Source organism: Denticeps clupeoides, chromosome 4 (genome assembly GCF_900700375.1).
Source record: "Denticeps clupeoides chromosome 4, fDenClu1.1, whole genome shotgun sequence".
In the NCBI taxonomy this organism is placed as follows: domain Eukaryota; kingdom Metazoa; phylum Chordata; class Actinopteri; order Clupeiformes; family Denticipitidae; genus Denticeps; species Denticeps clupeoides.
In genome coordinates, this window is record NC_041710.1 from 24,551,879 (window position 1) to 24,575,269 (window position 23,391).

General features: G+C 41.4%; 1 protein-coding gene across 3 annotated transcripts in view; it reads right to left on the reverse strand.

The window, feature by feature from the left end:
• Positions 1–17,701, reverse strand: part of inpp4b (inositol polyphosphate-4-phosphatase type II B) — a 200,114-nt gene extending 182,413 nt beyond the window's left edge. Inside the window, exons 1-2 of one of the 3 annotated variants that reach the window (XM_028976621.1) lie at positions 17,660–17,696; positions 17,518–17,568 (exon numbers count right to left, since the gene is read on the reverse strand). The gene's annotated coding sequence lies outside the window, so the exon portion shown is untranslated. Of the gene's footprint in view, positions 1–17,517; positions 17,569–17,659 lie in introns of all 3 variants that reach the window. The other 2 variants (XM_028976619.1, XM_028976618.1) reach the window with 2 other exon arrangements.
• Positions 17,702–23,391: the final 5,690 nt, after the last annotated feature.

The window sequence follows — 23,391 nt, forward strand, 5'->3', positions numbered from 1 at the left end:
AGGCCACTACCACCAAGTCTTTTGGTGTAATTAATAAATACTGTGAAGGCCTCATGAGATGCTAGAGAATGAAGTATGCTTATCTCACTAAGTTTAATATCAATATTTTGCATATTGTTAGTATCTGGGCGAAATTGCGCCTAAAATCAATAGACAGGCAGAAATCTGGGCAAATTTTACACATATACACAGGCCATAAATATCATCTAATGACAGTGTGGGATTAATTAAGGCCATAATAATGTACTGAAGAATTCATTTTTGACATAATTCTAATAACCAGTCTAATAACATGATGAACTATATGAACAGAGGTAGTTGAATCCATTGTTTATATAAGATGAAATATAAGAAGTAGACCAGGCGCTGTCAGGTTCCTCAGTGCTTTGGTTCTCTGATTCTGCAAGCCACCCTACCAGAACGTTTTTGCTTAATTAGAATCAGGGGATTGTTCAACAGCCTAATGTTGCATGTGGCAGGCTGGAAGCACCAATGAACCATGGCACAGAAAACAAAAACCAGGGTTTCTCCAGGATCTGGAATTTCCTTCGATCTCAGTTTTATTCAAACTTTTTGAATGTTTGCTCATAAAAACACATCTATTGTCTTGCAAAATGTGGTGAGTATAATAACTAGAAGAGGATAAACAAACCAGGAAAATATCACAAGACAAAAAAATGATGTCATGCAAGACAATTTGATGGTAAAATTTAACCAATGGGGCAACCAATGGGGGTTGATTGGCAACAAAAAATTCTCTTTTTTATTGTCTCTCTGCCACTTCTTACATCCTTGCCATTGTGTGTGCTTAATTTATAGATTACACCTCGAGGGACAGAGCTGTGTCCATCCCGATTGCCAAGTGGCTGTGTGAGAGTGGGAGACAATGAGATGAAAAGAGCAGGGAGACCAAGAGGCGGGGGGAGAAAGAGGCTGAAAGAGAACACTCCACCTGTTCAAGATTTCATAAACAGGAAACTAGATTTTCTTTAATGGCAAATCATAAAATAACACGTTATCATAATAACAGTTTCAGCTGCTTTCTTAAATTATTAAAACCAAAGCATTAAAAATTTGGCACAGAGTAGGTCCTAATTTTAGAGAAAAACCACGAGAATCAGGAACATTCATTAACAAAGCCAGAGCAGGCTTCTGGAGGTTTAATATTTAATAAATATTCAGTTTTTTAATATTTTACAAACCAGTTAATGATTTAATGTCAGTAGGTACTTATATACACCCCATTACATTGCAAGACATATTGCATGGGCAGATTTAACAAACGAATAACAGTACACACACTTAATTGCTCAATTTACATATCTGCTGAATATTGTTTGAATTGCGTAAACAAAATGTTATGTCAGCTGATGCCTGCAAGCATGTATTTTGGTATATATCAGGTATTTGTCTTTTTCATCTTGGAATCAAACAATGGTCAAACTGGTCAGGAGTTCCTTGCACTGGGTCAAAAAACAAACCAAAAGGTGTAAGATTGCCTGAGGCATTGTTATTGGAATCAAAAGTTATTATTAGTTTTTATTTTCAGTGAAAATCTGTATGATTTTTGTTCAGCTTTTTGTAATTCTGCGGTGACCTTCTGCATTAAATCACTGCAGATCCATGCCAGTTATTCTCCTGAAATCATAAGTGAGTGCTGCTCTATGAAGAACTAGATTGTTGAAGCCTTCATCATTAAGGAAAGAACCTACATGAATTTCCTTGGACTTGAACCAACCTGGCCAGTAATGCAACTGGAGATGTGATCAAACTCATGAGCCGAGTTTCAGTGATGCTGCATGATGCTGCACTGGCACTCAGTTAACTTTATTTCTCTTTAGTTTTGCTTAGTGCATTAGGGATTTGATTTTCAGAAGTAAAAGACTTTCCTTCACAAGAGAACAGGATTTTAAAAGTCATCCTCACATCCTCAGATTTAACAGGCGAGCAAAAGATGAAAGCTGAATTTGGGCTCTGTCGAAATATCCCTCCCAACCACACTATGTAAAAAAATTGTGAGTGTGTGAAGACAGTCATAATAGACAAAAAAACTGAAAATGTTAAATGAAATGATGTCTACGTTATACCTCTGGATGAACTCACAGCAGTAAGTACATTGCATAATTTAACACAGCTGTTCAAACTGCTGCAGCATAAGTCATTGCAGCTGCTGATTCTGACATTTAACAAATGATTATCTTTTCAATATTTCAAACTGTTTAATACACCATTCCATAATGACATGCCATCATGTAGACATACCACAATGTAGAATGATACTGGTAGTAGCCTAGTGGGTTATAAACCTATAAACCAGAACATCATAAAGTCACAGGTTCAATCTCGACTTACTACCATTGTGTCCCTGAGCAAGACACTTAACCCTGAGTGTCTCCAGGGAAGTCCCTGTAACTACTGCTTGTTAGTCGCTCTGGATAAGGGCGTCTGCTAAACGCCGTAAAAGGAAATGTAGACTAGATAACTGGGTCAGAGTAAATATAGGCAAATATAAACCCAAACCATGGTAGTGGGTTAAAACATGCGATATGGACTAGACAAAGGATTTATATATATGCCGCTATTCAGGAGTGTGCTATTCAGTGTCACTAAAATCGTCCAAGATCAGACATGTTTGTACTGAGACTAGAAAACTTGTTTCAGGAGCCATTCTGTATGGGCTACAGCAGGCGCAGTCTATGCTTGAGAGGCTTGGGAAAGAAGAGGGTTCAAGGGGCCAGGGAGCCAGTCTGCATCCTCAATGGCCGGAGTGTTGACCATGGAGTTGTTTGGACCAACAATGGCCATTGCCGTCTATGTGTGTGCCTCCACACACACTTTTTACTCTCCTGTTTTCCCGTCTTCTGCCCTTTTGGTGCAAAGATATTGTTGTCAATAAACTTCCTTTTCACTGAGAACCATGCTCATCCTCGTGCAGTATGGCATTGCATACCCTTGAAGGAAGTACTGTGGCATTAGAGGACCAGCATTTAACATCTAAAAAGGCAGCAGCCTCATTCTGGACGATTCACATGTTTCATTTTCAGTAGCTGAGACCCTATTATACCGTTTGTCATCAAATTAGCTTCAGAAAATGACACTGTGGCACTGTGTGTTTAGAAATGAGTGTGGGAATTAAAAGAAAATTGTGAGATAAAAAGGCATAAAGATTATAGTCTAACGTGTCGAATGTGTTCAATGAGTAAAGAAAAATGAGGCGGCCTATTTAAATTGACGCATTCTTCACCTCTGTCATGTCGGTGAAACTCCTGTTTTAGGTTTTCTTCAGCAATCAAGACAGCGTCTTTCATTTTCACTGATGTAGGGCCGTGGAATTCCTTAATTCACCTGAAAATGTACATTTTCTCTTCCTTTACCCCCTCTCACTACCTTCACCTGTTTTGTACTGCATTGCTCTCTCATCAAACCACAATGTACCGGGGTTATGCTCTCCCGCTTTTGTCACTTTCTTTCCTTCTTCCACAAAAAAATAAATAAAAAATATGAGTTGCACATTACACTTGCAAATGAGGTGGTGGAGACAGAGCGAGAGACGCAGAGAGGCAGGGACGACAGAGAGAAATGTACTAAGCTGGAGGAGCGAAAAAGACAGAGGCAAAGTGTGTGTTTGTGTGTGTGGGGGGGTAAAAGTAAAGTACAGCACTAAGAGTGTGAAAATAGGAGAATGGAAGAGACAGGACAGGAACTGAGTAGGAAGTGAAAGACAAGGTAAACAGAGATAGAAAAACATTGACTTACTCTCAAAGTCTCCTTTATTTCAGCTATAAAAGGATTGCTCCCCTGCACTTTAAAATGTAAGAGACAGAAAAGAAACTAAAACAGGACTAAGGGGAAAAAAGACCAAAGGAAAAGCAACAAAATAAAAAAAAAAAGAAAAAGCGGCAGTGCTATTTCTGAAAGTGGCACTACAAAAGAAGGCATAAACTGTAAAAACTCTCCCATATGACCCAGTGCACACAATCATTAATCATCTGCATCGCTTGAAAAAGAAACAAAACCATCTATTTTTTATAATGAGACAGTGCAGCACACAGTGAGGATTAAACGGAATACTTTGCAGCTACAAGAACAGCGATCATATGTAACTCTGCGGGGTCCCCAGATCATCCAACAGGCAAAATACAACACAACCACCTTTTAATCAGGATAAATTGTGGGTATATTACAGAAGTTCAATCTTGGCATTATACCATCTCATAAAATGCCAGGTTATGGCACATTACTCTGTGTAATTGGGGGGTGGGGGCGTTAAATGGGCATGGGGAGGGAGTAATGCCGTGGCTACACACTTCCAAGGTCACAGGTTCTAATTCAGGCCCTGGGTGCTGGTGGCCTAGTGGGTTGGACACTCACCTATGAACCAGAGGACCATTAAGTCACAGCCACTTACTACTTTTGTGTCCCTGTGCAAAAGACTCCAGGGGGACAGTCCCAGTAACTACTGATTGTAAGTCGCTGGGTCTTCCTGGGTTGACAGGGGTGTCAACATTTCTCAAGTGTGCGCCCACCTCTGTCACTGATAGAAGGAAAAATTGTTAGACCCACAGTTGATTAGGTAAGATCAGAGCTAAATGAAGTATTGTGACTTACTCGTTATATCCTTGAACCCAAAAGCCTCTCTATAAATGTGCCGTTTTCTTTACTTGTAGCTACATTACAGGCCAAAAGTTTGGACACATCTTCTCATTCAATGTGTTTTCTTTATTTTCATGACCATTTACGTTGGTAGATTCTCACTGAAGGCATCAAAACTATGAATGAACACATGTGGAGTTATGTACTTAACAAAAAAGGTGAAATAACTGAAAACATGTTTTATATTCTAGTTTCTTCTAAACAGCCGCCATTTGCTCTGATTACTGCTTTGCACACTCTTGGCATTCTCTCAGGTCGTCACCTGAGATGGTTTTCCAACAGTGTCACGATCCGGTCCGAAATGGGGTTACTCCGGTCTGGATCAGGATCCGGACCGGAGTTTCATTGTTGTCATGTGTAATGTTCCCTAATCGTTTTCACCTGTGTAAATTGTATAAAGCTGCCCTGTTCGTTTCTGTCCGCTGTCAGGTCTTTAATGTTATGTTCCATGTTCACCAGTGTCTACGTCTCGGATGTCTCCCCTGTCTTGTGCTTCACAAATTAAACCCCGGTTTCGTGATGTCAGGTGAAAGCGTCCTTCATTCCACGTCTTCTCGTCACTCCTCGTCCTCCTCTCCGTGCACCCGCCGCGTCATGGACGTGACAAACAGTCTTAAAGGAGTTCCCAGAGGTGTTAAGCACTTGTTGGCCCCTTTGCCTTCACTCTGCGGTCCAGCTCACCCCAAACCATCTCGATTGGGTTCAGGTCTGGTGACTGTGGAGGCCAGGTCTCCACTTTTTGTTAAGTACATAACTCCACATTCATAGTCATTCATAGTTTTGATGCCTTCAGTGAGAATCTACTGATGTAAATGGTCGTGAAAATAAAGAAAACACATTGAATGAGAAGGTGTGTCCAAACTTTTGATCTGTACTGTATGTGGTAAAGTGTGGTAAAGTGTCAATAACTAAACTGCAGATTGCTACCAAACTTTTGCCACTGATCTGGAAGAGTATAAAATATAAAGTCATTAGCTTTGCACATTTAAATTCGCATCTGCAGTGCTCAGACTCTGCACTACTTCTGATTCCCACCTCCTCTGCACATCACAGCAACTAGAATCACACTGTCTAAACACTTTCATCTGCTTTTCTTCTTCTCCAACTTCTCTTTTTCAGACTTCTTTCTTCTTCCAGGCCAAAACACTGTCATTTTTTCTGTCTACCTTTTCAGACTTCCAAGAGTTTGGAGAGCTGTCGAGAAGTAGAAGATGAGAAGAAGGGGGCTGTCAACCACCTGGAGATCCAGTCAAACAGGAACAAATCTTCTCCTAATCACTACCTTTCTTCAGGTCATCATCTGAGGGGGCGTGCAGAGGTACGGAGTCAAGCAAGAACTGCTGAATAAGCACCAAGATGAGTGGACATAAAGCTCAAGAGACAAGGGACAGAAGGCACCAATGCAATGCAAATGCTTTCACGGCATATACTGTGTGACAGTCGCATCAGCAGTGTGGAGACTTATTATGAATGCGCTCTTCAGTTTCTATAATAACTTCACAATGCAACATACACAGAGAGTGTGCACTATAAATCCTAATTTATCATTTATATTCACATTTTCTGTCAATGGCCGTCAAACTCTCTTTATTTACCCAGATTTTCTACCACTTTTTCAGACTCACATTAGCAGTACATTATAATTACACTGACAAACTCACTGTCAGATGGAGATTGAGGAATCTGATATGTAAGTGCCGAGCATTAAATTGGCCAACTGTGGTCTGTTTTGCAAATGCCAGTGCTGTGACAGTATAATTGAGAAAATATGATATGAATTAATTAATACAGCTCTGTTAGAAAATAATCAGATACAGCCTGTCACACACACATATCTGTGTTCATGTCATTGTGGGGCCTGGCGTAACACATCTGTAATATATGTGCACATACAAAGCACATATGATAAATGTTGGTCCAAGTGGTGGTGCAGCAGATAGTGCTGTGGCATCTCATCTCCATGGCTGGGGCTTTGGTTCTTGGTCTCTGTGCTCCCTGTCATGCTCTTCCCGTGTTTGCATTTGAGTCCTACAGTGTTCCCTTGTTTCCTCCCACTGCCCAAAGGCATGAACAAAGGCATGTTTATTAGTGACTCTAAATTGGTCGAGGGCATGAGTGCTTGAAGAGTGTGTGTGTACATTGGTGCCCCATGTCCTCAGGTGTGCTCTGACACCAAGTGACAGTGAGTATGGGGCATACACTCCTCACCCCTTACCCATTCTACAGTACATTTAACTTTTTTTTATTTTATACATATAGCAAATCAAATCAAATAAAGGTTTTCCAAAAAAAAATTTTTTTGACCTTCCTTTCAAGTCCAAGATGTGCTTTTGAAAAGCTACATGAGATAGGGCTGAGGAAGATGAAACAAGCTGACATGACATTTTAATTTCACCCTGTCTCCATCCTCTCTCTGCTTCTAGTACCCAGCACTCAAAATAATCATTAAAATGAGATTGGTTTGACTTCAACATGGCTTTAAATGTTTAATTTCTATTTTGTATGCATTGTACTGCTGAAAAGAGAAGATGCATGGTGGCACCATCTCTCAGTGGCTCATAAGAACGATGTATGACATCCCAGCGCTTTGATGGAAAAACCACAAGCCTCAAGCTGATTTCCACAAATAAGGCAACTAGGACTCATTTGTATAAATAAATGGTCCTGCTGATTTTATTATACTAACATTATGCAAATAATGACAACCTAAGCATAAGAGGTCAGCACTGTATTCTAACTCAGGCAAGCTGTATTCTTTGCATGTATGCTGAAACGCCCCGGTGTTTAATCATCACTTAGACTAACAAACACTGTGCCATGGGTCACTTAGCAAAGTGATTTAATTTAGCGCTGTTGGTAAATTGATCACTTCATTCCAGTGATAGTATGATCAGGTACAAAATTCCTGGTATTTAACAATAATTCATGCCTTTCAATAGTAATGGGCAGTCGACACCAATCAAAGGTCCCAAAATAGAATCCAAGTGACACACACTCACACACATAATCAACCCCCCTTGAGGACAGTTAATCACAGTGGTTAAAGGATGGCCATCCCCATCTCTGTGGAGACTCAGGACACAGCGGGACCGAATGAAATGTGCACAGTTCAGATATAATGCATCTCATTTAAACACTAATGACATTTTTATGAGATTCCTGACAGTATCAAGGCAGGGGAGGGCTGTGGGACAGAGAAAGGCCAGGCAGTGGAATGCTGATAAATGAGTCAGATGGAGTTCCCCCATACACTTTTCCCAGAGCTTACCCCAAAATTTTGAACATTCACACATCTGACATCAAGAGTGAAATTCATCAACGCAGTGCTCTCCCAGTCACTTACAAAGCAAATATTTCAAATTATCCACCTTCACTGGAGATCCATAAAAAGTCAGAAATTCCCACAGACATTTCACATGCTCTAAAAAACGAATTATTCTTTTTAAAAACATGATTCCTTGCTTTAGTTCTAATCAAAAATAGAACACAGCTGATTATTAACAGTGGGCCTTTCTTTGTTTGTCTAAGTTTGCTTGTGTGTGTTAGAGAGACAGAGAGAGATTTGCCTTAAAGAACTCCAGAGAACTATTGAATTGATGTGCTTTCCCAGCATGTGTACTGTGGAGTGAATGTAGGGGACTTCTCCTCCATGAAGGCCAAACAACTAAGCCTCACAAGACTTGTTCTTACTGAGGAAGATGTGTTCAGATGAAATTGTTCAGAGCCTGCATATGACCCAGGCGCTCGTGATGGATTTCTTGGTTAGGTTGCATCAGGAAGAGCCTGACTTGCTGATCCCCGGTGGTGACCTCTAACGGGAGTGGCCAAAATGACAAGAACAAATTCAGAGTGACTAAAAAGAATAAGCCAAACCTGCAGCATTATCCATTCAAACTAGCATTTGTCCATTTTATGAATAATTTTTTGTCAGGATCTGGATATGGGGTTCGGACCGGAGTTTCATGTTTGTCCTGTGTTTTCTTGATTGTTTTTACTTGTATGTGCATGTTTAAAGTGGCCCTGTTTGTCTCTGTTGTTGGTGCTGCTTACCTTGTCACATGCTTTGTGTAATAAAGCCCCTGAAGAATTAGAAAACAGAACTTAATGTTTGGTACAGAAGCAATTATCAGAGGGTCAGTCGCTTGCTGTAGTTGTTGACCAGGTTTGTCCCCACTGCAGCATTTGGCCCACTCCTCCATAAAGATCTTCTCTAGATCATTCAGGATTCATTGCTGTTGCTGGGCAACACAGAGATTCAGCTCATTCAGATGGTCTTCAGACAGGACATGTGCTGGCTTGAGCAAGGGGACCTTGCATGATGGAGTAATGTGTTACCAATGGTAAACTTTAAGACTGTGGTCTCAGCTCTCTTCAGGCCATTGACCAGGTCCTCCCGTGTAGTTCTGGAATGATCACTGACACTCCACGAAGACTGACAATCATCTTGAGTTTCTTCCATTTTCTAACAATTGCACCAACAGTGTTTGCCTCTCACCAAGGTGTTTGCTTATTGTCCTGTAGCCCTTCCAAGCTTTGTGCAGATCTGGGTTTGTCACTGGTATCCTCAGACAGCTCTTTAGTCTTGTCCATAGTAGAGATTGGAGTCTGAGTTTTATTTTTCTGAAATTTTGTTCCAGTACCCTGAAGATATTGTGGAGTAAAACCAGTTGAAATTTTATCATGTCAATTACTTTATGTGCAAGAACTGGTCATAAAAAAGAAACTAAGAACCAGCACCTACAAGTCGGGAGCAATTAATAGAGACAATGAGTGGAGGATGAGGGGAAGGATTCTTGAAGATGAACTAACAGGTCTTTGAGAGCCAGAATTCTTGGTGGTTAGTAGGTGATCCAACATTTCGGGTGGAAAGCAAGACACTTAACCCTGAGTGTCTCCAGGGGGGGACTGTCCCCTGTAACTACTGATTGTAAGTTGCTCTGGATGAGGGCGTCTGATAAATGCTGTAAATGTAAACATTTATTTCATACAATAAAATGCCATGGTCTCCCTCGAATGAACTATAATTGAACATCTGTAGACAAATGATGTTGTCACACAAAACGTTTCTGTTTATGGCTTTAGTCATTTGCCATTATTTGGTTCAACACATGAACAGAATACATTCCGTAATCTGTCAGTAGTATTAAGACAGATCACAAAATGTACAAAAATGAAACAATAAAGGACCCATATTTCAGTCTTTATCCAAGACATCTGTAATATTTGTTGATTTTGTAAAACCAACCAACCAATCACCTGTTTTCTGGAACAGCTCAGAGCGCGGTGGCATTGGAAGAACAGCATTCATGATGTCGGTCATGTCCTAGCTGTCCTTGTGTGAGTCTTTACTGTAGCACCACCTTATCGGACACACATTAAGAGACAAGGCTGCTCAAGAGAGCCGGAGTCGTGCCGTGTTTGTAGTAAAAAAGTGCTTTTTTTAGCTGCTCTTTCTTATGCTAAGCCAGCATCTTTTGAGCTTTAAGGCAGACTACGCAGTGACGCTGTTCATCAGCAACGCCTCAGGCAATGCTACCCTTGAGGGAATTTTTCCATAACTCATTTAAATGAATGCCGAGGCGCACTCTGAATTCGGTGTACTTAAAAGATTAAACAAAAGGAGAGCGGGCTCGCTTGGCACTACTCAGGTGATGGAAGGCAAGAGTTGTAGCGTTTGTGTGCTCTGCATGTGGCGACACTCTGACCCAAAATATAAAAAAAAAAAAAAGTCCAAACAAATCACACATGAACATCTTATCACCTGATGGGCAGAAAATCGCACATTCTTTGTCACCTGTCTGGAACTGTCAACATCTCACCATCAGCCCTGAGCCACGACTGAATCCCCTTTCCCACCACTGGCCATCCTTATGTCCATTAATCCAGTCACAGCAGCACTGCAGAGGCTGGAAGGCTGCGAAGGAGCAGGGACCACCTGAGGGCGACCGTGGCTGCCAACAGACAGCAGCTAAGTGGAGATAAGACCCCCTCTTTCCCCCGCTCCCCGAACCTCTCCCCTCGTCCCATTAAGTCAAATCTGCTCCTTTTATTAATGTGCTGTCAGCAGAGTTAACATTTATTTCACGTGAATCCGTTCAAACGCATTTTTAACAAATGGCTGTGCTCCAACTACCTCTTCCAGAAAAAAAACTACTTATTTCTCTCTCTGTAATGCTCCCTTCATGAATTTCAATAAGCCAGGCCTCAACCTTGTTTTACTGTGTCTGGGAATATGAAAAATGGCTATATTTAGCTGTTCAGAAATACCCCAGCATGGGGTGCTTTGTTAAATGCAAAAGGCAATATCATGGGATGCTAAGGCAGATATGAGAGTAGACGCAGTAAATTAATCTCCTGGTGGACAGATGTTACAGAACCATGTGGCGCGACTACAGAGGTCACAGCACTAAAATGTTAAACTGGCTACACCAAAGGAAATGAAACATTATGGTAGCCCATCCATGATGGGATAATGAGGTTAATCACTCACTCTTTGTTACATGGTGAGGAGGGTACATTGCATGGAAATTTTTATTTCACAGGAATTTGTTCATACTACATCTGTACATGAAATTACTTTTAAAATGTACATACGCTACCATTTAGGGGGTCCTTTTCCATGAAAAAAAAACAGAATAGAAAGTTTGCAAAAGAGAGCTGTACTAAGATGATTGAAAAGAGTTTTTAAAGTGAGAGATTTCACTGGATCTGGAAATATTCCACTAGACCTCAAGATTAATGTTAACTGATGTACATGTATGCAGATATTAACAGCAAAAGAATAATACCTATTAATTCCCATCAAAACATTTCTGTCATCGCTCTGAGTATTAATTCATTATTAGGCTTTGGGAATGAAACATAATCCCCTCCCCTTTTATTACACTCTGTATTATACACAGACCTTGATGTTTAATTGTGATTGGTATTTATTTTATTATGCTGTCATATGATAAACATTGTCACACTTAAATTAAATACATTTGTAGGAATGTAAAGGATTTGAACAAAAGTTTAATTTAAGATTAAGATTCGGGTGAATCTGGTGAACTTAGTTTTTTTACTATTTAATCAATGATGGTGCATTGTCAAGAAGGATATTAGAAGGATACTGGATCAGTATCTGTCATGTGTACGTGCAAGGTGCACAAAAACTCAACTCAGAATGAATTTTTCATGAAGAAAACTACTCAAAATAGCGCAGACTGATGGCCAAAAGCAAAGCTGGAACAGCAAGCAATACTCAACCCCCTCATGAGACCTTCACTGCATCGGCAGGCAGAGGACAGACAGACAGGTGAACACATTTGGTATAATCAGGGGAAGACAGGACCATCCAGGAGCAAAAGCCTGGAATTATCAGTTCGTGGCACTGGAGCTCTGGCGTGACGTGGGCACGACAGCTTCCATTCAAAGAAAATGCCATCTGGTCAGCTTTGGTCACCTGGCCTTGCATTTATATGTTAACTATATTACCTCTATTACCTCAGAGTAACACTGCTAATTGAGGATTATGGATTTACATATTTTGGGCCTGTAGTTGCGCTGATAAACTGCTTAAGACAAAAGTGATGAGACACAACATGGATGCCATGTTTTTGTGGATTCAGTGCTCATGCTTGCTTGCATAAGCATAGGAGTTTGTACCATCTATTCCAATGCTTTTATATGACAAAGTACAGTTGCCGTGGTGAAGTTACCAATGTGCAGTTACCGTGGTGAATTCAGTGATTCACAGGCTTATGTGAGAGAAGCTACAGTCACCTTACATTCACTGTTGGCTCAATCAAATTTGACAAGATGGCAGAGATGTTTTGGCTCGGTATCATCCTGTTAGTTTTACCCCTGACCTCGATTTCACAAAGCCAATAAAAAAATACAACTTCCTGTAACAGTTAGCAACTGGGGAGGTTGAGGATGTAAACACACATGAGAAACAACAGCTCAGACAGTTGCTATTGCTACTGTGTTACGGCAGATTTGTTCAACTCTACAACATAAAAAGGGACACGATCACCAAAGTTCAGTGTTTAAAGCAAATGGCATTTTATTGGAAAATCACAATTTAAAAAAGCAATGAAATGTGTCCTCTGCTTTTAACCATCACCCTGAGTGAGTAGGGGGCAGCCATGACAGGCGCCCGGGGAGCAGTGTGTTGGGACGGTGCTCTGCTCAGTGGCACTTCAGTGGCATCTCAGTGGATCAGTATTCAAATCAGCAGCCTTCTGATTATGGGGCCACTTCCTTAACCGCTAGGCCACCACTGCCCATCACACATATGGTAATGTCCATGGAAAAAATAAGTAAACCAAGGCAAATATGCCTCTCTATAAAGGAGGAAGTGAGCCCCTTTCATAACTTCACACTAAGCATGGGTGAAATCAATAATTATTAAATCTCCAGACCCAGTCCTGCCTGTCGAGCTGCAACCTTCCCCAAACAACAGGTGTCAAAGGCCAGCAAATGGCTTGAGGTGCCATGACAAGAAAGTCCTTGTCGGGGGGAAGAACCAACGTGTTCCTACATCTGTTTGAAGGAGGCAGAGACATCAAAGAACAATCCTGGTTGGTCTGTGGCAACTTTTTTGGGTCTCAAACATATAGAGTTATCTCTTTGGGGCTGCAGCTTGCTGTCTCCTCCTTCATTGAGGGCTCTTCTATACCAGCTTTCTGGACCTTTTTTTTTTGTTTGTTTCTCAAGGGCCTCTCTGTAGCCTGGTTCCTGGCTTATCTTTTTCTTCCTCTATCCCTTTCTCCTTTCTTTTTTTTTGAGTTTTTCTGTAACATTTGGTGCCATTTTTACATACAACATTTATTGTAACTGCAACAATAATTTACCAGTGTTAATAAATTAGAAACTGTTCATTCTTGTAACCGCTACTGTGCCATAGACCAAATGCATCTATTATTTACAATGGCGATATACTTGGAACACGGCTGTGACACTGACAAGGCTAATAGATGCTGGTGAGTTAGTAGATACACATCAGGTGGTGCTTTATATGTGAGTGTCACCACACCCCCTAACCAGCAATTACAAGTGCTGCTTTTACAGTCTGCTATGCTAAATTCAGTTCTCTAATCACACTGATAACCGAGGCAAAAAGTCTATTTAGTTGATGAGGCGCAAATGTTTTTTTGACACCTCTGTCCGCTAATAAAATGTTCAGCCTGGATGGTTTTGGGGAGGGAATCGTGCAGTCAAATCACAGCTGGGACAATAATAAGATTATGAAAGATTATGTAATTTGCTGACAGTTTAAATGGAGAACTCATCACTGCTCTGTTCTAACTGTCATCTCCTGCTACAACATGAAGGATGCATGTCCAGAGGAGAAAGCTCTACTCCCAATTGGCACACCAACACTGAGCAAATAAAAGCAGCATCCATCACTCTTCATAAACACTGTATTGTTTCAGCTTCATCATAAATTACATGGTCATGCATCATTTATTGCTTTTGGTCTACAGACTTTGGAGCATCTGCTGCATTTGTCAGTGCCATTTTTTTCACTTGAAGGAAGACGCATACTGCCAGAGGCACGTGATAATCATGCTGTTAAATTTATGGGAAGATCGGGAAAACTTTGCTTCCCAAGATAAATAATAACCGAAACATTCCAAAAGACACTTGAGAGTGGCTGTGTTTGAGGTATGGGCTCTATGGAGATTAGGGAATATGCTAGAGGCTAAATTCCAGTAATCTGCAGAGAGTGAATCTGTGATCAACAGCTTCTGTCTGTCACTGTCAACCTGTGCTGAGAAGCCCTTGGGACATAGTTAGCTCTGCATTACAAGGCGTGAATAGCATTTTAATGGTTTTAAAATCAGACAAAACATATGGAGGTGAAAACAAGATGGCCGTCCGCAATATGGCACTGTTTTCGCTGCCAGCTTCTTATGAGAGTGAGCGAGAGGAAGACAGAGGGAGGTGTCCTTCAATGTGCCATCACTTGACTTACCTTCACACATCTCTTTTTATGGAAGAAAAAAAAATTCACAGACCAAGTCATGTAGGAATTAAGCCATGTAGGAATTAAGCCATAAATGTTTATTAATGACTTCATAAAAGCTTATCAAGATTTTACACAAAGGACCATTTGAAAATATATTAATTTAATAACACCAATGTGAGTAGGCCTAAAGCATTTCCATAAACTTTCAATGAATGCTAGATACATATATGATAAATATAATAACAATTAAAATAACAATGCTTTTTATAGTTGTTGATATTAACATGTTTCTGTATGCTGGTTCAGGGGAAAATAAGAATGATTTAATTTTTTTTATAGAATTTTATTGATTATCAACCAGTAGTAGAAAGTAGTAGAAAGCTCTAATGCTCTATTGCCTTTGGTCATTTGCTAAAAATTTTTAAAATGACACGTATGTTCGATTAATGGCTTTATTTTGTCCCTAATATTAATAGGCTATTTCTTGGCTTGTTGCTCTTTCAATGTGCCAAAGTATTTAATAAAAATATAATATTCATCTGCTCCTGGCACAATAAACAGTAAACGATGCAAACAGAGGTCTTCAGCATTTCATCATTTTCAACATGATTGCAGAATTTTGGCTGCAAAATATCCATGAAATTCCTTCATCAAGATCATTTGTGTAACAATTAGTAAAGAAAGCTTGGACTTTCTGTAAAAATAAAAAAATTGCACAATGAAAAAAGTAAATTAAACACTTGGCCTGTCTTGTCAAATGACCAAACCCCTTGCTATTTGTTGCCTCAGGAGCTTGTTAGCAAGCACATTCATTAGCTGACATTCTTCACTATTTTATTTGCATGGTCGACTGTCACTCTTTCGGACTGGAGAGCCACTCAATGCAGGACAATTAATTACTGACGACTGTCACTCAGCTGTGAATAATGCATTAGTGGCCATGATATTCCCTGACTGGCCGTAATTAATGTGGATCTTTTTAAGGGGCACAGTCAGCAGTGGAAATAAAGAACAGAGAGGAAAGTGGAAGTGAGCAGGACAGATAGAGAGCAAGAGAATGAGTTTGAGACAGAAAAAGAGGGTGAAAGAGAACAGGGTAAAATTGACAAGCTGGGCCATGCAAATGTGGCCATCTATCTTGGCGAAGAGGTCTGAGTGAGCTTTATCTGATGTCTGCAGAGTAGTCCATCTCCGCAGACAGCCATTTGGACACTCTCCTGCTCCTGTGACAGGGCAGTAAATCCAACGCTAGCGCTTACTAAAACGCCGCACACCTAAACCACTGGCTACATTAGCTATGAGTACAAGGTCAACCGGGAAGCAGTGTAAAGTATAAAATGATATTATTATTGGGAGGGCAAAAAAATGTAAGTAGACCCAATGTATAATGTCAGTATTACTCACTCATGAGGGGTGTCAGTGGAACGTCTCAGTCAGTCTGCAGACCCTGAATATTTCCCAGCCCTTCCAGTGTGACAATCCCTGATAGGATCAGTGCAGAAGAAGAGAGTGCTATTGGCCACAAATGCAAAATGCACATGCAGAAATGACCACACTCACATTTAGAGTCGCCTCTTCACCTAGTGCACATGCCTTCGGATGGCGAGTGGAAACCAGAGGACCTGAAGGAAACCCACGCCAACACGGGGAGAGCATGCATACTCTGCACAGGCAAGGTCCAAGCCAGAAGGTGTGAGGCCACTTCACAAATTACCAGTAAATGAATCTTTGCAGCTTAAAGACCCACCAGGTAAATGTTTGACAAGGAAAAACAGTTGCAGCACGCCAGCAGGAGCCCACCAACAATGGATCAATAGGGGTCTCCAGTAACTGAACGGTAGCACTTTGAAGGGGATGTAGGCCGAGCTGGTTAATGACACAGTGCTTACGAGTTAAATATAAAATGAAGGCAGGGCATTTAAACATATCAGACAAAGCGGTAGTTGAGTACCCCCATGATGCAGCAAAAGGAGGCTACAGTGGGGAACAACAGCCCCTAGACATCCTGAGGGAAAAGCTCATAACTTCTCAGAACAGAATGGAATAGAAATGAAGGGCAGAAAAGGTCTAGAAGTTGCATTCCTTCACTGCAAACCACTCAGAGTGCAAATCAGCAGATGGTGCAAACGGTCGACCATTACAAATTCCCCACTAGCTAACCACCTCCGCCAACCATGAGTTCTAGAAGATCTAGAGACGGTGGTGTCCTGAGAGGTTAACGAAAGGAGTCTTTCGATAATTCCAGGAAGCTGGTGGAGCCATGCCATAGTCCAGGCTAATGGGCAAACTGTGAGCCAATCAACGCGGGCCGCTGAGCGTTTGCATGGCACACGCTTTGTACCACTCTGTGTTGTCTTGTGATCACCAAAGCCTCAAAGAGCCATGGACAGACGGTTGGGTCACATGTCAGAGGCAAACAAGTGAGTTCACATGCACCGTAAAAGACGTCAGTCTCCCTAATGATCCTGGAAACCCAAAAGATATTGATCCTGAACAAAGCGTCAAAGGAGGCTACTTCTTCTCTTAGAGCAACCTCAAAATTCAGTCTTTTTTTTAGCAGCCACAGAGAAAAAGCAATCAAACAATCCATAAATAGTCAGAATGCATATTTTTATGTTCCTTCCAAATACAAGATATGCTGATTAGCTAATTATAATTTCTTGTATCAGAGGGACGGAGCTTTAAAGCAAAAGAAGTAATAACAGTGTCCTATATTGTGACTGTGACATGGAAAACACAAGCAGCAACTTACAGCAAACACACACAAACAAGCAGGCAGACTTCCCCTCTCGCACCCGACACTGTTCCCCCGCAGCGCCGCCCCACACACGCCCAACACGCCCCTCTCAGCATGATGCTGACTTTCTCAGCAGCGCATCTAACAGTTGATTAGAGATTAACAGCCGTACCTGATGGTCTCGGGCAGTCCTCCGTCTCCGGCCACCGTCCTGCAGTTCCGTCTGTATGCAAGGGGAAAGATGGATAAGGTGGCAGACGGGAGAAAGGGAGAATGGCAGAGAGAGAGAGGGAGAAAATATGAGATAACCTTACAGTAAAAAACGAAAAGGCTCACTCAGGAGCGGACTGGAGCTCGGCGCAGCGAGGAAACCCTCTGGTGTGGAAAGGTCAGAGGAGCAGGCGGAGAAGGGGAAGGAAAAGATGAAAGAGAGGAGGAGGGTGGGAGGAAAGCGCTGCGAAATCGTTAACAGTTTCTGCTCTGGGCTGCGGCATTGCTTTAGACGGCAGCAGCAGAGAATCGTCTGGCTGAACGTGGGGGGCAAAAAGGGAATCTGCATGTTCCAAAAAGCACACACACACACACACACACACACACACACACACACACACATCACATATATACAACGATATTCTGCTGATGCTCTTTCCTGCAGGGACATTTTTGTTCAGTTTGTTCTTGTGTTCACTTCAAAATAACCCCTCATGTAAAATTCAGTAGTTTCCTTTGGACTGTGGCAAAGGATGACTGTAAATACAAGGGAGCACAAATACGGGCACAATGCGAGTTGGCAGAAAACGTGGGCAAAGCAGAAGTCAGATAACATCAGGTCATCGTCTCTTGTGGCCCATAGTCATATTACAGACTCTTATTAAATGCTGACAAATCGGTGTCATTGTGATGGACAGTGTATTACACTATGTTAATATGGAGATCTCCAGATTGCCAAATGATAATTAAGACATAGAAAATGAGTCTTTTATCTTACATTTACATTTACAGCGTTTATCAGACGCCCTTATCCAGAGCGACTTACAATCAGTAGTTACAGGGACAGTCCCCCCCTGGAGACACTCAGGGTTAAGTGTCTTGCTCAGGGACACAATGGTAGTAAGTGGGGTTTGAACCTGGGTCTTCTGGTTCACAGGAGAGTGTGTTACCCACTAGGCCACTACCACGCTTTATCTTAAACTGTACATAAAATTATAAATACAATTTAAAAGTATTAGCAATAATTATGTTATGTTTTCAGCTCATTCTGGAAAGCCAGGGACACAACAGAACAGAGTATGAGGATCCTCATTCTCATACTGTATGCTGCAGTATAGATTTCTCTCCCTTTTTTATTTTATTTTTTCTTCGTGCAGCCAGTGTCACTAGGTCCCTTCAGGCCTGTTCCCGGTGTGTGGGGATGTAGGTTGGTGCTGCATTAGAAATCATCCTGGCTTGTCATGCATTGGCAGCTGCGTAATGAATGCTGCTTTGGCTGCCTCTCAAATGCATAAGCTGTTACCAGAGCAGAAATCGCTCCCTCCCCTCCGGTCGGCCACAATGGGAATGCAGTCAATGTGCTTTTGTACTGAGTGATGCCATCAGATCTGTTATTTTTTGTTCTATTGCTGCCTTTGTTTTACCTGTTGTGGCACTAAATGAGTTTCCAGGCCCAGGAGTTGACTGATCTCAGACTGAGAGTTGTTGTCAGAGGGTTCTCGGCTCCTGCATTTTTCCTTCCTTCACCTTCATCTCATCAAGACGTGTCTTTTATTCCACAGTGCACAGGAAAACAAATACTACTTTACAGTGAAAGCAAACGGAATAGTGCAGGCAGTCAAATCCAGAAACTTCCAGAAGCACAGTCACGCAGTTCTGCCGAGAGGCTTGGCAGTAGTTACCAAACCCATCATTAGTTAGTGGGCACACAGTGTAAAGACTACAATGATGGTGATTTAAGAAAAAAAAGAAAGTCTCTGGGTGTAATCTTGCAGCATAATGAATGTGTGCATTGGTGATTATGCTCAGCAGCGTCTCTCTCTCTCTCTCTCTCTCACTTGCTCTCTCCCTCTCTCTGCCCTTCAGGAAGTCCTCCAGCGACTCTCCACAACTCCACACAACAAACCTCACATCAAATGCTCCAGCTCAGACACCTTAGGGCTTGTCTGACTTTCCTCAGGGCAGATGCCCCCGTACAGAACGAGCAAGGAGGACGCTGAAGGAGACAAGGTGTGTGTGTCAGTAAAAAATTACCCACTCAGCCATGATGCTCCGTCTCCAAGTGTGTCAGTGTGTGTTTCTGGCAGGGTTCTGCTGAGGAGAGACACGGTCTTTGTCCTTGACGTGTCCCTAGTTGTTGCCAGATTGACAGGCTTGGCAGGTGACTAATTACCGAGCTATTGACTAAATGAGACCGTGGCACGGATTATCATCATCCCACACTCTTATGTGTTAAGTATAGAAAATCCTAAAGCAATGTGAGACCACCAGAACACACGCCGAAGACAAAAAAAGGATTGACTGCTAATATTTTTCTGTAACGTTTATTGTCCACTGTTATAAAAATGTTTTCTGCCTTTATATCGGTCTTAGTGGTCCCCTAATACTATATCTGAAGTCTCCTTTAGCCAGTCACACAATCAGATTTCACCAGGACACACCGTTTCGGTGTGTTTAGCTTTAAATGGTAGTGAGGGCATTTGAAATCAACAACATTCACCAACCACAATGTTTGGCGCAGACAGGAAGTCATGGTGGCCTTTTTGTAATTAACCCGCTGGATCTACAGTGTCTCGCGTGACGGGACTAAAAAATCCATTTGTGCTCATTGTTGCATTTAATCACTGAGCAACTGCAACGCTTTGCACGTTTTCAAGCTATGACGACATAACAAGATCTGACTACCTGAGCTGCCGCTCCCTGAACGGCGAAGCAGAATGGTCAAAGCACGCTTTACACATATCGCCATTTGAAGCTATTGCAGGACCATAGACTGTCAATGTAAACTCATATTAATGTTAAATAATCCAAATTTCTTAAAAGGTGATTTTTACATAATAATTAATATTTCATGGTAAATGGCCTTTTGATAAATGTAAAAATAAAATTGAACAAATCAGTAGATTGTGAAATTGTCATATCAGTAGAAAAAGATGCTTGGAAATTATTTTAAAGTGAAAAGTGAAATGATTCTGAAACACAGCACACGGTGCGCACAGTGAAACGGTCCTCTGATTTTAACTATCACCCTTGGTGAGCAATGGGCAGCTATGACAGGAACCCAGGGAGCAGTGTGTGGGGGAGTGTACTCAGTGGTACCACAATCCTAATTTGGCGGTTCGGAATTCGAACCAGCAACCTTCCGATTACGGGTCCGTTTCCTTACCCGCTGAGCCAACAACTGTGATCGGGATTCCTTTGTATGTAAGTGGTATTTCAGATATTGTAGCATAATGAAACAAATCGTTAATGTTGAAAGAAAATGAGATCAATATGAACTACTGTTGGAACAAACAACTAACATTGAAATATTGATCTTAATAGGTCAGTTACAATCATGACATTTTAGATGATGAATTGTCATGCAAATAATTGCTATTATTGATTCAATATATTTTTCCCGTTTAACATTACCATTGAGGAAAACAAATCATTTTTAATAATACACATGCACTCTTTATTTGCATTAAACAATTTAATGTCAGTTTGCCTTAATGCTCCGTTGACCAAAACATGTGAAGTGTTGTGCTCTCATGACATTGCTGCCCTACGCGTGCTTTTGCTGTAAGCACATTACCGGGGTATTGTACATAATTTATGGGCATCAGGGAGCAGCTTTCAATATCTGGATAGGTGGGATGTCTTCATAATACACAGCCAATCATGCTGCTTGAAGTTAATCGCTCAGTAGAACTGCTGCTGGGCTTTATATTTGCTTGAGAGCTGGATCTGATGATATGCTGATCTGTTCTTGATGTGTCATGTTAGCGGACCGACAGGCTTCTACCTAAAAATATGACAATAGCTTCCTCAAAATTATTAGGGTGTACATTGTCATTTGGCTTAAAAACAAAATGTTGGATATTTGGATTTACAACAAATGAATGAGTGAACAGTTAAATATAAAGAACATTTAATTATAAATAAAGATTACAGGTACACCAGTCAAACACTGTATGATTCAAGACTATTATAAGAATATGACAGTTGCCGTTTCAAAAAAATTCCAGTCACTTGAAATAATCACGACCTGGTTATTATGTAAAATTTATTTCAAGCAGTTACAATATTTGGCAGAACCTCTGCTAATGCTTATGGAAACTAATACTAATGCTAAGAACAAATTTGGGGCAGTGGTGGCATAGTGATTAGAGAAGTGGCCCCATAATCAGAAGGTTGCCGGTTGGAATCCCTATCCGCCACTGAAAAGTGAAAGTGAAGTGATTGTCACATGTGATACACAGCAGCACAGCACACGGTGCACACAGTGAAATTTGTCCTCTGCATTTATCCCATCACCCTGAGTGAGCAGTGGGCAGCCATGACAGGCGCCCGGGGAGCAGCGTGTGGGGACAGTGCTTTGCTCAGTGGCACCTTGGTGGATCGGGATTCGAACCGGCAACCTTCTGATTATGGGGCCGCTTCCGTAACCACTAGGCCACCGCTGCCCTGTGCCACTGAGGTGCAACTGAGCGCATTAAGGCGATTGAAACTTTGACATGCCTTGTTATTAACAGAGAGATGTCGATGTAACCTTAAATACAACTCAAACGTTCCACTGCAGACAACAGTCTCATTACTGGTTTTAACCAGTGCCACGCATGCTCCTCGAATTTATTCACATACCTCAGAACCGCTGCTGCGCTTGTCTGTCCAAGTTCTTTATACTGGGTTAAGTGATGGAGATGCAGGTGCTTTTGTTTGTTTTGTCCAATTAGCGCTTTTGACCGACATGTTGCTTCTGTAAATATGACAGATCGCGTCCTCTAAATTAGGCTCTCGGTTCTCATTTGCTTAAAAATGAAATGCACCCGCAGTGGTAATGTGCTGTTCGGATTGCAACTGATCCTCCATTTGCATAGTTAAACAGAGTAAGCCAGTCAAACATTGCAAAATTGAAAAACATATGATAAAAAAATGACATTTCTGTTTATTTATGTTAATGGAAACTATTCAAGCAATTACCAAATAATCACCAACAAGTGCACATCTTGTACAGGGAACAGAATGTCTCTGTGGCAGAAAGAATGTCTTTGTGTCAGAAATAAAAATCCACGTTAACTCATTCACAGGAAGCAATAGCATCCAGCACACGACTGTCTTAAATCTATTTTGTGGCACAGTTGCCTAATCATACGGTAGTTTTTATCAGATTAAACATGCCTTGGTTAATGAGGTTATTAGTGTTGCATGGTGGTGTGATGTGGGCTCACACATACAAAGTTATGAGTTTGAATCCTGGCCTGGACCTTGTGTGGAGACACTCAGGGTTTAGTGTCTTGCTTGGGGACTTTGAATCTGTGACTTTGTGGTCTTCTGTTTCATAGGCGAGTGTGCAACACTACCACCCTACAACTCTTAACCCTGTAACTACTGAGTGCGAGTTGCTCTGGACAAGGTTGTCTGCCACATGCTGTAAATATAAAATGTTCAAATGAGAGTCATTGGCTGACTATAAATAAGCAGAAAAGAATTTAGACCGACAGACTAGTGAAGCAAATGTGACCCAAGTGACAAAGTGGGCAAACAGGGCTTGTCAGCATTGTAATGTATTATGTTATTCCTACACGAATAGAATATCAGCCCACTTTAAACTTTGACACGCCTTATTACACAGATGTATGGCTGTGTAAAAGCCCTTTGCATGACTGCACATCAGTCTCCTGTTCTCAGATTAAGTTTGAGGTTCTGGCTGCCACAATGGTGGATCAATAATAAAACACTCTCAAACACATCCTATCACACTGGAAAGCAACATTTTTTTTATTGGACAGTGGGATACGTGTGATACAGATTACATTCAAATTATGGCGCTTTTGGTTTTCACAGCACACAC